The following is a 14,035-nucleotide window of genomic DNA, read 5'->3' as shown; positions in this document are numbered from 1 at the left end:
TATAGTTAATACACACCGTCCAAATAGCTAATCAATATAGATTAGGTTAATACTAATAAAAATAATTAACCGCCCAATATTAGTTTAAAAATGACCAGCATCATGACTCATTTATTCCTTTTATCCATTAAAGTCCAAATATATAAATCATCAAAATTGCATCATTCATCCTCCACTCCTAATTTAATATCAAGAAACATCCAACTCTTTCTTGAATTAATTTAATGTGGGATAGTTTTTATTTTCGATTATGAAAGCGATGGGTCCAATAAGCTCTTCAGTAGTGCATCTATGTCATTCGGCTCGTTGAGAATGATTTTGATATAGTTTATCACTTATTAGACGTAGAAGGAGTTTTGGTATGATTATCACATAAAGAAAAAATTGTCATCAATTTGATAATAATTAAGTAACATTGATTTTTTGGCCCATATTGAGAAATTTTTTACTAATGTATTCACTTCACTCCTGTCTTTCTCGATCGAAAGCTAAGCGTGCCAAACCATCTAAGCAAAGTCTTATTTATCAAAGAAAAGAGCGAAGACAGAGACCTTAGGGATCGTTTAGTAATAAAAATGAAGGATAATAATTTCAATATTAATTAAATATGAGATTGTATTATATCAATTTTGATAGGATTTGGTAGTATTAGTTTCAAACCAGACTCTATGGGGGATAATAACCTAGAGATTAAACGATAAAATCTTCTAGAGAATCTCCTAATTGTTCCAGGATATATTTGTCTTTCTATGAAGCTTTTCTCTCCAAATCGTTTAAGAAAGTTAACACTAAAACTGAAAATATTATATTTCTTTTGGCTCACTAACATGACCTTAGACTACACACTTGACCAAATTAAAGAACTAAACTATATCCTTATTAGTTCAATTTTGATGTAAATATATATCGAGAAAAACTGGATTTTGTGATTTTTATATGAATTATCAAGTAGATGAGATTGATCGAGTGGTCTCATCAGTTAAAAGCTCTCCTGCTTCGAAGTGGACTAATCTAAAGGTTTTTGAAATTTCTTGCTCTTATTGAATCACTTATATCTATATGCATCAGGATTCTGATTCATAGATCTCTCGATTTGAGAAAATCAAAATAATATATAGGTTCGAACAATTTCTTCTAATTACTCTTTTTCAAATTCAATAAATATTAATTTGTTGTATATTTCATTGTAGCTCCATGATTCAAAATATCCTTTGCCTATTTAATTATTTTGAGTTATTTTGAAGTTGTGATTGGATATATCCATTAAAAAAGAATCGATTCAATACATTGTAGCGAATTCTATATTATTCGGTATGGAGATTGGACCACTAGATAATGCCCAATTTCATCAAAAGCCCAAGAAAATTGTGACTAGCCTCAACTTGGTTAATGGGCCGACTAGCCTCAACCTGATTAATGGGCCTCCACAAATTTAAGCCCAAATAATCAACCAATGAACTTTTGGAGGTCCAAAAATTGGATCTTTACCTATCTGGCCCAAGTGCATAGATACCGAGATTCGGACCACTTTGCAAGTCTATCCACCTCTGAATAACTTTAGAGATGCGGCGTTTGAAGTTAAACTTTACAAAGTCTAAAACTTTAGACTAATCAAATGGTTGAAAGTTAAGTAATTTTTTATTTGAAGGCCAACAATTATTGACTAAACTTTAGCTATAAATAACTTCATATCTAACTTCACGCGTTGTATATGTCTACAAAAGGTGATATAGGTTAAACATCGATAACTGAATACGGTACCTGTGAAATTCTTACCTTAAATATGTTGTTGAATAATGTTTCAAGTTTTCTTTTTGCCTCCGAGTCGAAATTTTGATTCCTCCATTGCTTTTAACATATTTAATTTATTTTTTGATTTTATATCTTTTCTATTTCATTTTTTGTTTTCACCCTACATTTGATATGTATTAATTTTGAATTTCATTACTAATCATTATAGAAGTAAGTAATTGTTCTCCTTGAGCTATATATGAATTTTCCCAAATCAATCTTCAATGTATAGTAATTGTCAAAGTCTCCAAAATTTATATAGGAATGAGACCTGTCAAACGAAATGAGGAGATATTTAAGTTCCTATATGGCACGTTTTAGCAGGAGACACGTATGCCAACATCAACCGTTTAGTAATTATACCCTTAATAATTTGAATAAAAGTGATTCTTTATATACAGTTTATTTATCGATCTCTTGTAAAAAAATATATATCATATAAAATGAAATATTTATCTAATATTGCGCTTCAAAGGGTTAATACAGACAATCTATCCTAATACATCAAATACTCACTATGATAAATGTCCTTTTTTGGCGTTTCAAGATCTTGAAATAAGAATTTATGATTATGGACGTTTTTTTTCTGTATGTATTAGTACATGTTCAATTTTTAGAATTTAATTAATGGATACCAATTTGGCCTGAAATTTGATCAGTTTATCTTAAACGGCCTAGCGACAAATGCTTACTTTAACGAATGTTAATTTTTGACATTTCGGATTCATGAAACATGAATTCATGATTATAAGTGTTTTTTGTGTATAGTAGTACATATTAATTTTCCTGAATTTGATTGACGCAGTCTGATTGACATGAAACTTTATCAGTCCATTAAAAAGGGCCTATTGGTTAACACTTACCATGATAAATGTTATTTTTTGGCGTTTTGAGATCATGCAACATGAATTTATGATTAAGAGGAATGACCCGAGAGACCCTTATTCTTGGCTCCGTTTGTAAGTTGGACCCTTATACTTACGATTTTGACAACTGAAATCTTAAACTCACTGAAACATAATATTTTAAACCCCTTTCTCATTCGATGTATGTGCGTGTAGCACAACTGCTTACACGTGGAATTTCATGTCATTTTATAGAATTCCATGTCATTTTTAATGCCACATAGGAAATTAAATATTAAAAATAAAGAAATAAAATTAAAAAAATAAGTTTGCACATTCTGAAAATTTTCAACATCATGTTCTTCATATTTGCTCATAATTGAGCACTAAATTCATGTCAAATTGGTCTAATTCTTCCTATTTTACTTGAATTTTTTTACACTAAAAGTTTACCAACACAAATTCAATAAATTTCCATCACATTTGGATTAATTTCCTCAATTCACAAAATCCATTTATTGTTCTTGAAGCTTCTTCATGAAGCTTTTCAACTTTTCAATATATGTCATTACTCTTCACAAATAATTCATACAAAATTCGAAAAATACTCATGAGATTGATGGGAGTGTGGCAGAAGGGTTGTGGGAACTTTGCAACAAAAGAAATTTTTGAGTTGAAAATTTTCATTTTATTTGAGAAAAACACTACATACAACTAGAGGTGAAGGTGAATTTTTCAATCTTATCCCTCATTTTCACCTTCTATTCCTACAAATCTTATCTATTTTTGATTCTCAAAATTTCAAGATTATCTAAACTTCATTCTTTTACCAACAAAATTCGAAATTTTGAGATAAGAGATTCATAGAAAAAGAGTTTGAATTTCAAAATTAAAGAAACTAAAATAAAATTTTGAGATAAAAGATTTGGTTGGCTGGGGTGAGGGGTGCGGGGCGGGCATGAAGAAGAAGAAGGAGGAGGGGGTGGGGTGGGAGTGGGGGCTGAAGGAAGAAGAAAGTTGCAGGTGAGGGGTGGGGCTAAAGGGTTGATTTTTCTCTTTTTTGTTTTAATTTTTTAAATATTTTTTAATATAAAAAAGATAGTCACTCGATGTAAGACACGTGCATTCAAACATTTTTCCAACTTAGCACTATCGGTGCCACGTAAGTCCGGTCAATAGTCAGAGGAGTTTAAGATATTGTATTTCGGTGAGTTTAAGGGTTCAGTTGGCAAAATCGTAAGTATAAGGGTCCAACTTACAAACAGAACCAAGTATAAGGGTCTCGGAGGTCATTCCGCCTTATGATTATAAATATTTTTTAGGTGTATTAATACATGTTGATTTTTCTAAATTTAATTGGAGCAATGTGATTTGCCTGAAATCTTATTGATCCATCGGAAACTGCACGGTCACAAATACTCATCATGAAAAATGTCATTTTTGGCATTTTAGAGTCATGAAACAAGGATTCATGCTTATGACTTCTTTTGTGTGTGATACTACAGAAGTAAGAATGGGAAGAGGAAAAGGAAATCCTACGGGTTGGATTGCTCGTGTGTCCAGGGGACAAATCCTATTTGAAATGGATGGTGTGAGTTTGTCAAATGCTCGACAAGCCGCTACATTAGCGGCGCATAAACTATGTTCGTCAACCAAGTTTGTTCAGTGGTCGTAAGCTTATTAATCTGACCGAAATTGGTACACGCCAATTCCATTTTGCCGGATTGAAAGAGCCATCAATCACTATGATCTCTTTCTTAGAAAAGAAATTTCGTAAATTATGCCTTTTTTTCTCCCACTTAAATTTTTTGGTGATATAGTTTTTGAGCACTTTTTTTCCAAACATTTACAGAACTCTCTGCAATGACCTAGGGGAAAAGTACTTATAGCATCACAATGATCCACACCATTTTTTAGCATTTAAGAGTTACTCAACAGAAATTAAGAGATTTTCTCAGTTTTTCGTATTAGTTAAGTCAATGATTTTTTTGGTAAAATGATTTTTGGATATTTTTCTTCCAAAATCTTTAGAGGACGCCCTGTAATAACCGGGAAACAGTACGTATAGTCTCATCATGATCCACGCTATTTTTTTTAGCATTTACGGGCACTCAACAGGAATTATGTTATTTTCTCAGTTTTTCGTTTGTGTTAGTCGATAGATTTTTTTGTGATACAGTTTTCGAGCACTTTTTTTCCAAAACCTTTACAGAGCTCTCAGTAATGACCTGGGAGAACACTATGTATAGCCTTGACATGATCCACTCCATTTTTTTAGCATTTAGTGGTCACTTATCAAGAATTAGGCGATTTTTTCTCATTTTTTCATGTTTGTTAGCACATAAATTTTTTAGTGATATGATTTTCGATTATTTTTTTGTCAAAACATTTACAGGACCCTACGTAATAACCAGGGAGAATAATATGTATAGACTTGAATGGATCCACACCATTTCAATTAGCATATAGGGGCAACTTAATAGGAAATACACGATTTTCTAAATTTTTCATGAGAATTTATTGATTAATTTTTTGGTGACATGATTTTTGGGCATTTCTTTCTAAAACATTTACAGGATCCTTCATAATGACCTAGAGGAACAATAGGTATAGTCTCACTATGATCCACGTCAATTTTTAGCATTTAGGAACCACTCAACAAGAATTAGGCGATTTTATCAGTTTTTCGTGTGTTAACGCCCATTAATTTCTTTGTGGTATAGTTTTCGGCCACTATTCTTAAAAAACTTTACATGACCATCTGTAATGACTTGGAGGTACAGTACGTATAGCCTCGACATGATCCATGCCATTTATTTAGCATTTAGGGTCACTCAACAAGAATTAGATGATTTTCTCGGTTATTCGAATGTATTAGCTCATGAATTTTTTATTTATATGGTTCTCGGTCACTAATTATTTCAATTTTTTTGCAAAACCTTCCATAACGACCTGGGGGAAGAGTACGTATAGCCTTGGCATGATCTACGCTACTTTCATAGCATTTTGAGGCCCAATCAATAGGAATTAAGCGATTTTCTTAGTTTTTCGTGTGAGTTAGCCTATGAATTTTCTTGTTAGATGAATTTCGATCAAATATTTTTTAAATTTTTTACAGGATCCTTCATAACAACCTGAGAAACAGTGCGTGTACCCTCGATATGATCCACATAACTTTTCTAGCATTTAAAGCCCACTCAACAGGAAGTAGACGATTTTCTTAGTTTTTTGTGTATGTTAGTCCATTAATTTTTCGATGTTATGACTTTCGGTTAATTTTTTGCAAAACCTTTACATGACCCTCTATACTAACCTGGGAACTGTACATCTAGTCTCATAATGATTCAAATCACTTTCTAGCATTTAGGAGCTATCCAATAGGAATTACGCGATTTTCTTAGTTTTTGTGTTTGTTAGTCTATGAATTTCTTGGGGATATGAATTTCGGTCAATCCTTTACAGTGGCCCCTATAACGACCTGGGAAAATAGTATGTGTAGATTCGGCCTGATCCACGTAACTTTCTTAGCTTTCAGAGGTCACTCAACAGGAATTTAGTGAATTTCTTAATTTTGGTATATGTTAGCTAGCCTATGAATTTTTGATGATATGACTTTCAGTTTTTATTGTTGTAAAACCTTTATAGAACCCTCTGCAAAAACCTCGGAGAACAATACGTGTAGCCTCGACATGATCCACACCAATATTTTAACATTTAGGGATCATTCAACAAGAACTAAATGATTTTCTTAATTTTTCATGTATGTAAACCCATGAATTTTTTGATGATTTAGCTTCCGATCATTTTTTTTGGAAATAGCACGTATAGCCTCAAAATGATCCACACCACTTTCTTAGCATTTATTGCCCTCAACAGGAATTAAGCGATTTTCTTAGTTTTTTGTGTGTTAGCCCATTAATTTTTTGGTGATATGACTTAAATTTAATTTTTTTCGCAAAACCTTTATAGAACCATTCATAATGACTTGAGGAAACATTACATGTAGTATCGGCATGATCCACACCACTTTCTTAATATTTAGGGGTCATTCAACAGATACTAGGCGATTTTCTCAGTTTTTAGTATATCTTAGCTAATAAATGTTTACAGGATCCTCTATAACGATCAAAGGGAATAGTATGCATAACTTCGACATGATCTACGTAAATTTCTTAGCATTTTCGGAGCACGCAACAGGAACTAGACAATTTTCTCAATTTTACGTTGTGTTAGCCCATTAATTTTGGTGATATGCATTTCTGTCAATTTTTAGCCCAGTACGTGTGGCATCAGCTTGATCCACACAAAGTTTTAGTATTTAAGCACCACTCCACAGAAATTAAGTGATTTTCTTTATTTTTTGTGTGTGTTTCCATGAATTTTTTGGTGATGTGACTTTCAATTAATTATTTTATAAAATCTTTACATGATCTTCCATAACGATCGGGGTGACAGTACGTGTAGCCTCGGCATGATCCATTCCATTTTCTTAGCATTTAGGGCCCACTCAACATGAATTAGGCGAGTTTTTTAGTTTTTTGCATGTGTTAGTCCATTAATTTTTTGGTGGTATGACTTCCGATCAATTTTTTGTAAAACCTTTATAGGGTCCTCCGTATTGACCTAGAGAATAATATGTGTAGCTTCGACATGATACACGCCACTTTCTTATCATTTAGGGGCTATTCAACATGAATTAGATAATTTTTTCAATTTTTCGTATGTGTTAGTTCATGAATTTCTTAGTGATATGGCACCCGGTCAAATTTATTTTCAAACCTTTATACAACCTTCCGTAACAACCTGGAGAACTGTACGTGTAGCTTTAGCATAATCTATGTCACTTTCTTAATATTTAGGGGTTTCTCAACATGAATTAGATGATTTTTTTAGTTTTTTGTGTGTGTTAGCCCCTTAATTTTTTGGTGATATGACTTTCAGTTAATTTTTTTTACAGAACTTTTATAAAACCCTCCATAATGACCTCATGGAACAGTATGTGTAGTCTCAGCATGATCCACGCCACCTTATTAACATTTAGGGGCCACTCAACAGGAACTAAGTAATTTTTTTAGTTTTTCATATGTGTTAGCTTATGAATTTTTGGTGATATAGCTTCCAATCAATTTTATTAAAAAATCTTTATAGAACCCTCTGTAACGACCTGGGTGAAAAGTATGTATTGCCTCTGCATGATACACGCCACTTTTTAGCAATTAGGGTCCAATCAACGTGAATTAGGCAATTTTCTTAATTTGTCGTATATGTTAGTTCATGTATTTTTTGGTGATATGTCTTTCGATCAATTTTTTTGCGAAATCATTATAGAACCCACCGTAAAAATCTGAAGGAACAGTACGCGTAGCCTCGGCATGATCTACACCACTTTCTTAGAATTTATGGGCAACTCAATATTATTAGGCAATTTTCTCAATTTTTATGTGTGTTAACCTATGAATTTTTGGTGATATAGCTTCCCATTATTTTTTTTCAAAAAATCTTTACAGAAGTCTCCGTAACGATATGGGGGAACAGTATGTATAGCCTCTGCGTGATCTAAGCCATTTTTTTAGTATTTAGGGCTCACTCAATATGAATTAGGCGATTTTCTCATTTTTTTCACGTGTGTTAGCCAATGAATTTTTTGGTGGTATAGCTTTCGATCAATTTTTTCATAAAATCTTTACAAGATCCATCGTAAACCTAGCAGAATAATAAGTGTAGCCTTAACATGAACTATGCCATTGTCTTAGCATTTCGGGGGGCACTTAACAAGAATTAGACGATTTTCCTAGTTTTTTTTGTGTGTTAGTCCAAGTATTTTTTGGTGATATGGATTTCGGTCAAATTTTTTTCCAAAATCTTTATAGAACCCTCTATAACAACCTCAGAGAGTAGTACATGTAGCCTTGGAATGAGCCACACCACTTTCTTAGCATATAGGGCCACTCAATAGAAACTTGGCACCTTTTTGTGATTTTCGTGTGTTAGCTTATGAATTCTTTTAGTGATATGACTTCTGGTTAATTATTTTGAAAAACCTGTACAGAACCTTCTGTGAAGACCTGGGGGAACAGTATGTGCTGCCGCGGCATGATCCACGTCACTTACTTGGCATTTAGAGGCCATTCAAAAGAAATTAGGCGATTTTCTTAGTTAGTTCGTGTTTGTTAGCTCATTGATTTTTTGGTGATATGGATTTCGGCCAATTTTTTAATAAAATCTTTACAAGACCTTCTGTAACGATCTGGGGGAACAGTACGTATAGCATCGGCATGATCCACGTAACTTTCTTAGCATTTGGGTTCACTCAAAAGGAAAAAGACAATTTTCTTAATTTTTCGTACGTGTTAACCCATGAATTTTTTGATGATATATTTTGCTCAAGTTTTTTGCAAAACCTTTACAGGACCCTCCGTATTACCCGGGGGAAAAGTACTTGTAGCCTCATCATGATCCATACCACTTTCTTAGCATTTGGAGGCCACTCAACAGGGATTAAAAGATTTTCTTAGTTTTCTGTGTGTGTTAGCCTATTAATATTTTATTGATACGACTTTCGGTCAATTTTTTTGTAAAATCTTTAAAGGATCTTCCGTAATGACCTGTGGGAATAGTATGTGTAGCATTGGTATTATTCACTCAACTTTCTTAGCATTTAGGGGTCACTTAACAGAAATTAGGTGATTTTCTCAATTTTTCGTGTGTGTTAACCCATTAATCTTTTAGTAATATGACTTCTGGACAATTTTTTTGCAAGACATTTACAGGACCCTCTCTAACAACATGGGGGAACAATACGTGTAGCATTGGCAAAATATATTACCCTTTCTTAGCATTTAAGAGCCACTCAATTGTAACTAGGCGATTTTTCTCAATTTTTCGTATGTTGTAGCTCCTGAGTTTTTCTGTGCTATGACTTTTAGTTAATTTTTTTTACAAAACTTTTACAGGATCCTCCATACTGACCTGGAAAATAGTACGTGTAACCTCAGAATGATCCACTCTACTTTCTTAAGGGGCCATAAAATAGGAATTAATCAATTTTTTTAATTTTTCGTGTGTGTTAGCCCATAAATTTCTTGGTGATATGACTTCCCGTCAACTTTTTTGTGAAATCTTTACAGAACCCTCCATAACGATCTAGGGGAACAGTACATGTAGTCTTGGCATGATCCACTCCATTTTCTTAGCTTTTAGGAGTTATTCAAGAGAAATTAGGTGATTTTCTTAATTTTCCTCGTGTGTTTGCCCTTGAATTTTTCGGTGTTATAGCGTTCGGTCAATTTATTGAAAAACCTTTATATAACCCTCCGTAAAGACCTCGAAGAATAGTACATGTAGTCTCAGCATGATCCACACCACCTTCTAAACATTTAGAGGCCAATCAACAGGAACTATAAAATTTTCTCAGTTTTTCTTGTGTGTTAGCTTCTGAATTTTTTGGTGATATAGTTTTAACTTAATTTTTTACAATCCTTTACCTGAGCCTCTGTAACGATTTAGGGGAACAATACGTGTAGTATCGTCCTGATCCACATCACCTTTTTAGCATTAAGGGTCATTCAACAAGAATTAATCAATTTTCTCAATTTTTTGTATGTGTTAGCCCGTAATTTTTTTATTGATATGAATTTCGATCAATATTTTTGCAAAATCATTACACCACCATGTATAACGATCTGGGAAAATAGTACGTGTATCCTTTCCATGATCCACTCTACTTTCTTAGTATTTAGGGGCACTTAATAGGAACTAGGCAATTTTCTTAATTTTTCGTGTGTTAGTCCATGAATTTTTTTCTGATATGGCTTCTGACCAATTTTTTTGTAAAATCTTTACAAGACCCTCCGTAACAAACTGGGGGAACAGTACATTTCATCGGCATGATCTACTCCACTTTCTTAGCATTTAGGTGTCACTCAATAGGAATTAAATGATTTTCTTAGTTTTTCGTATGTTAGCCTATGTATATTTTATAGATATTACTTCTAGTCAATTTTTTTGCAATACCTATAGAACTCTCCGTAACGATCTAGGGAAACAGTACATATAGCCTCGGAATGATCTAGACCACTTTCTTAGCATTTAGAGGCCACTCAAAAGGAATGAACCGAGTTTTTCAATTTTTCATGTGTCTTAGCCATTAATTATTTGGTAATATGACTTTCGGTCAATTATTTTGCAAAATCTTTATGTAACCCTCCGTCATGACCTCAGAGAACAGTATGTGTAGCCTCGACATGATCCACACCACTTTCTTAACATTTAAGGTCATTCAATCGGAATTAAATAATTTTTTTATTTTTTCGAGTTTGTTAGTTCCATGAATTTTTTGATGATATGACTTTCGATCAATTTTTTTGCAAAACCTTTACAGGTCCCTCCGTACTTACCTTGAAATAGAACGTGTAGTCTCGGTATGATCTACACCACTTTCTTAGCATTTAGAGGCCACTCAATAAGAATTAAGCGATTTTCTCAATTTTTCGTGTATGTTAGCCCTTGAATTTGTTGGTGATTTGGCTTTGTAAAATAGTATGTATAGCCTCATTATGATCCAAGTTATTTTTAAGTATTTAGGGGTCATTTAATAGGAATCAAACGATTTTCTTATTTTTTTCATAGTGTTAGTTAATAAATATTTTGGTGAAATAATTTTCATACACTTCTTTAGAAAAATAGGACCCTCCTTAATGATCTGGGGGAACATTACATATAGAATCACCATAATTTACGTAATATCTTAGAATTTAGGGTCCACTCAACAAGAATTAAGTGATTTTCACATCTTTTCGTGTGTAGTGAGTGAACTTTTTAGTAATATGATTTTTAGGCACTTTTATTTCAAAACCTTTCCAGGACCCGCCATATTGACTTGGGAGAACAGTATGTATTGTCTCACAATGATCCACACTAATTTTGTAGCATTTTTAGTTTACTCAATAGGAATTAGGCAATTTTCTCAGATTTTTGTGTGTTGGTTAATGATTTTCGAGCACTTTTTTCCAAAATCTTTACAAGATCCTCCATAATGACCTGTGGTAACAGTATATGTAGCATCACCATGATCCATGCTCTTTTTTAGCATTTAGGGGTTACTCAATAAGAATTAGGTGATATTTTTAGTTTTTCATGTGTGTTAGTCAATAAATTTTTTAGTGATATAATGTTTGGGCACTTTTTTCCAAAAAAATTACAGGACCCTCTATAATGACCTGGATAAATCATACGTATAGTTTCTCCTTGATCCACGCCATTTTTTTCATTTAGGGGTCACTCAATAGGAATTAGGCGATTTTTTCAATTTTATTTTGGTAATTAGTAATTTTATTAATCACCAAAATAGGAGTTACAAAACTGAGCCAGCAATACACTACTAGCTCCTCAATGTAACAGTGTTTTCAGCTAGGACTCAAATACGAAATTAAAAGCTAAATCTATCTAAGAACAGTCTAGCTGGTACAGTAGTTCTAACACAACATACACAAGCAATTCGTTGTACTATATTCTCCATCGCAGTCTCTTGTTTCTCAAACAATCTTGCATTTCTCTCTTTCCAAATTACATATATATATTCAGTGTAGATTAACTTCATAACATGTGCTTGGTTGCTTTTCTCCTTGGTCTTCAATATGATCCATTGTTGATTTGTAGTCCAGGTAGAGCATTGAGGTTGACTTATCATTATCCATTGGAGTAGTCTCTTCCATAGTAGAGTAGCAAACATGCATTCAAAGAACAGGTGATCTGTTGTTTTGGGTTCTTGTCGGTACATAACACATAAAGGATCCATTTGTATTCTCCATTTTAGCAATGGTGAGAAGTCTGTTTTGTGTTTGTAGCCATAGAATATAGCTTTAGGACTTGCTGAACTACGACACATCAAACTTCTCCACTCAACCTTTGGGTAGCTTCCAAGCTTCTGATCATAAGCTTGTCGTATCATACTCCTCTTTCCAGCAGTTCTCAATTTTGTGTGTTTGTCAATAAAATTTTTGATGATATGATTTTGCATTTTTTTCTAATCCCTTGAAAGACTCTTCGGAATGACCTGGGGAATAGTACGTATAGCCTCACCATGATCCACTTTTTTTTTTAGCATTTAGGGGCAACTCAACATGAATTAGCGGATTTTCTCAATTTTTTATTGTGTTAGTTAATGAATTTTTTGGTGATTGATTTTCGGTCATAATTTTTCCAAAATTTTTACAGGACCCTCCGTAATGACTTTGGAAACATCACGTATAGCTTCACCATGATTCACATTATTATTTTAGCATTTAATGGCCATTCAATAAAAATTATGCGATTTTCTCATATTTTTTTCGTGTGTGTTAGTAAATTAATTTTTTGGTGATATGATTTTGGGGCACTTTTCTTCCAAAACTTTTATAGGACCCTCCGTAATGACCTGAATGAACTTTTCTACCACATTTTTTTTGTATTTAAGGGTCCCTCAATAGAAATTAAGCGTTTTTCTTAGTGTTTTGCGTGTGTTAGTCAATAAATATTTTTGTGATATGTTTTTCGGGCATTTCTTTTTCAAAATCTTTATAGGACACTCTATAATGACCTGGAGAAATCGTACTTATAACCTCACCATGATCCACGCTGTTTGTTTTGCATTTAGGGGACTCAACAAGAATTAAACGATTTTCTTAGTTTTTCGTATATGTTAGTCAATGAATTTTTTAATGATAACATTTTCGAGCACTTTTTATCCAAAACCTTTTCGGGTTCCTCTGTAATGACTTGGAGGAATAGTATGTGTAGACTCACCATGACCCATACCATCTTTTTTAGCATTTAAGAGGAATTCAATAGGATGTAGGCAATTTTCTTAATTTTTCGTGTTTTAGTTAACGAATTTTTTTGTTGAAAGGAAAAGTCAACAATGGTAGGCAGTCAAAAAGAAACTGCAGAAAAGGAAGAAAGTTGGCAGCAATTTTGACAAAACAAAAATGCGTAGAAACCGTCCAACGCGCAGAAACCGTTCAACCTTTCTTTACTCGTTTTCAACACGAAAATGAGTAAATGTTTTCCTTTACGCGTTTTGACATTTCCTATAAATAGAGGGTCTCTTGCCCTCATTAGATCATCCCAAAAAATCTCAGAAAGAGAGAGTAAGAATACAAAGAGAGTTATACACCAAGATAAATATTGTAGTCTTGAGTGTCCTCTTTAGTAGTTGTTCCTTTTACAAGAGAGAAGTGTTAATTATTGTTTTCTCTTTGTATTTGAGAGCAGTGTACTCCATAATAATAGTGAGATCCTTTCTACCCGATGTTTTTCTCCTCTATCTGTTTGAGGGGTTTCCACGTAAAATTCTCGTGTTCAATTTATTTTTATTATTTATTGTCATATCAAACTTTAGTTGTGGTGCTTCCTCTCTCCAA

This window comes from Solanum dulcamara, chromosome 9 (genome assembly GCF_947179165.1).
Source record: "Solanum dulcamara chromosome 9, daSolDulc1.2, whole genome shotgun sequence".
Taxonomy (NCBI): domain Eukaryota; kingdom Viridiplantae; phylum Streptophyta; class Magnoliopsida; order Solanales; family Solanaceae; genus Solanum; species Solanum dulcamara.
Note: the sequence above shows the minus strand (reverse complement) of the source record.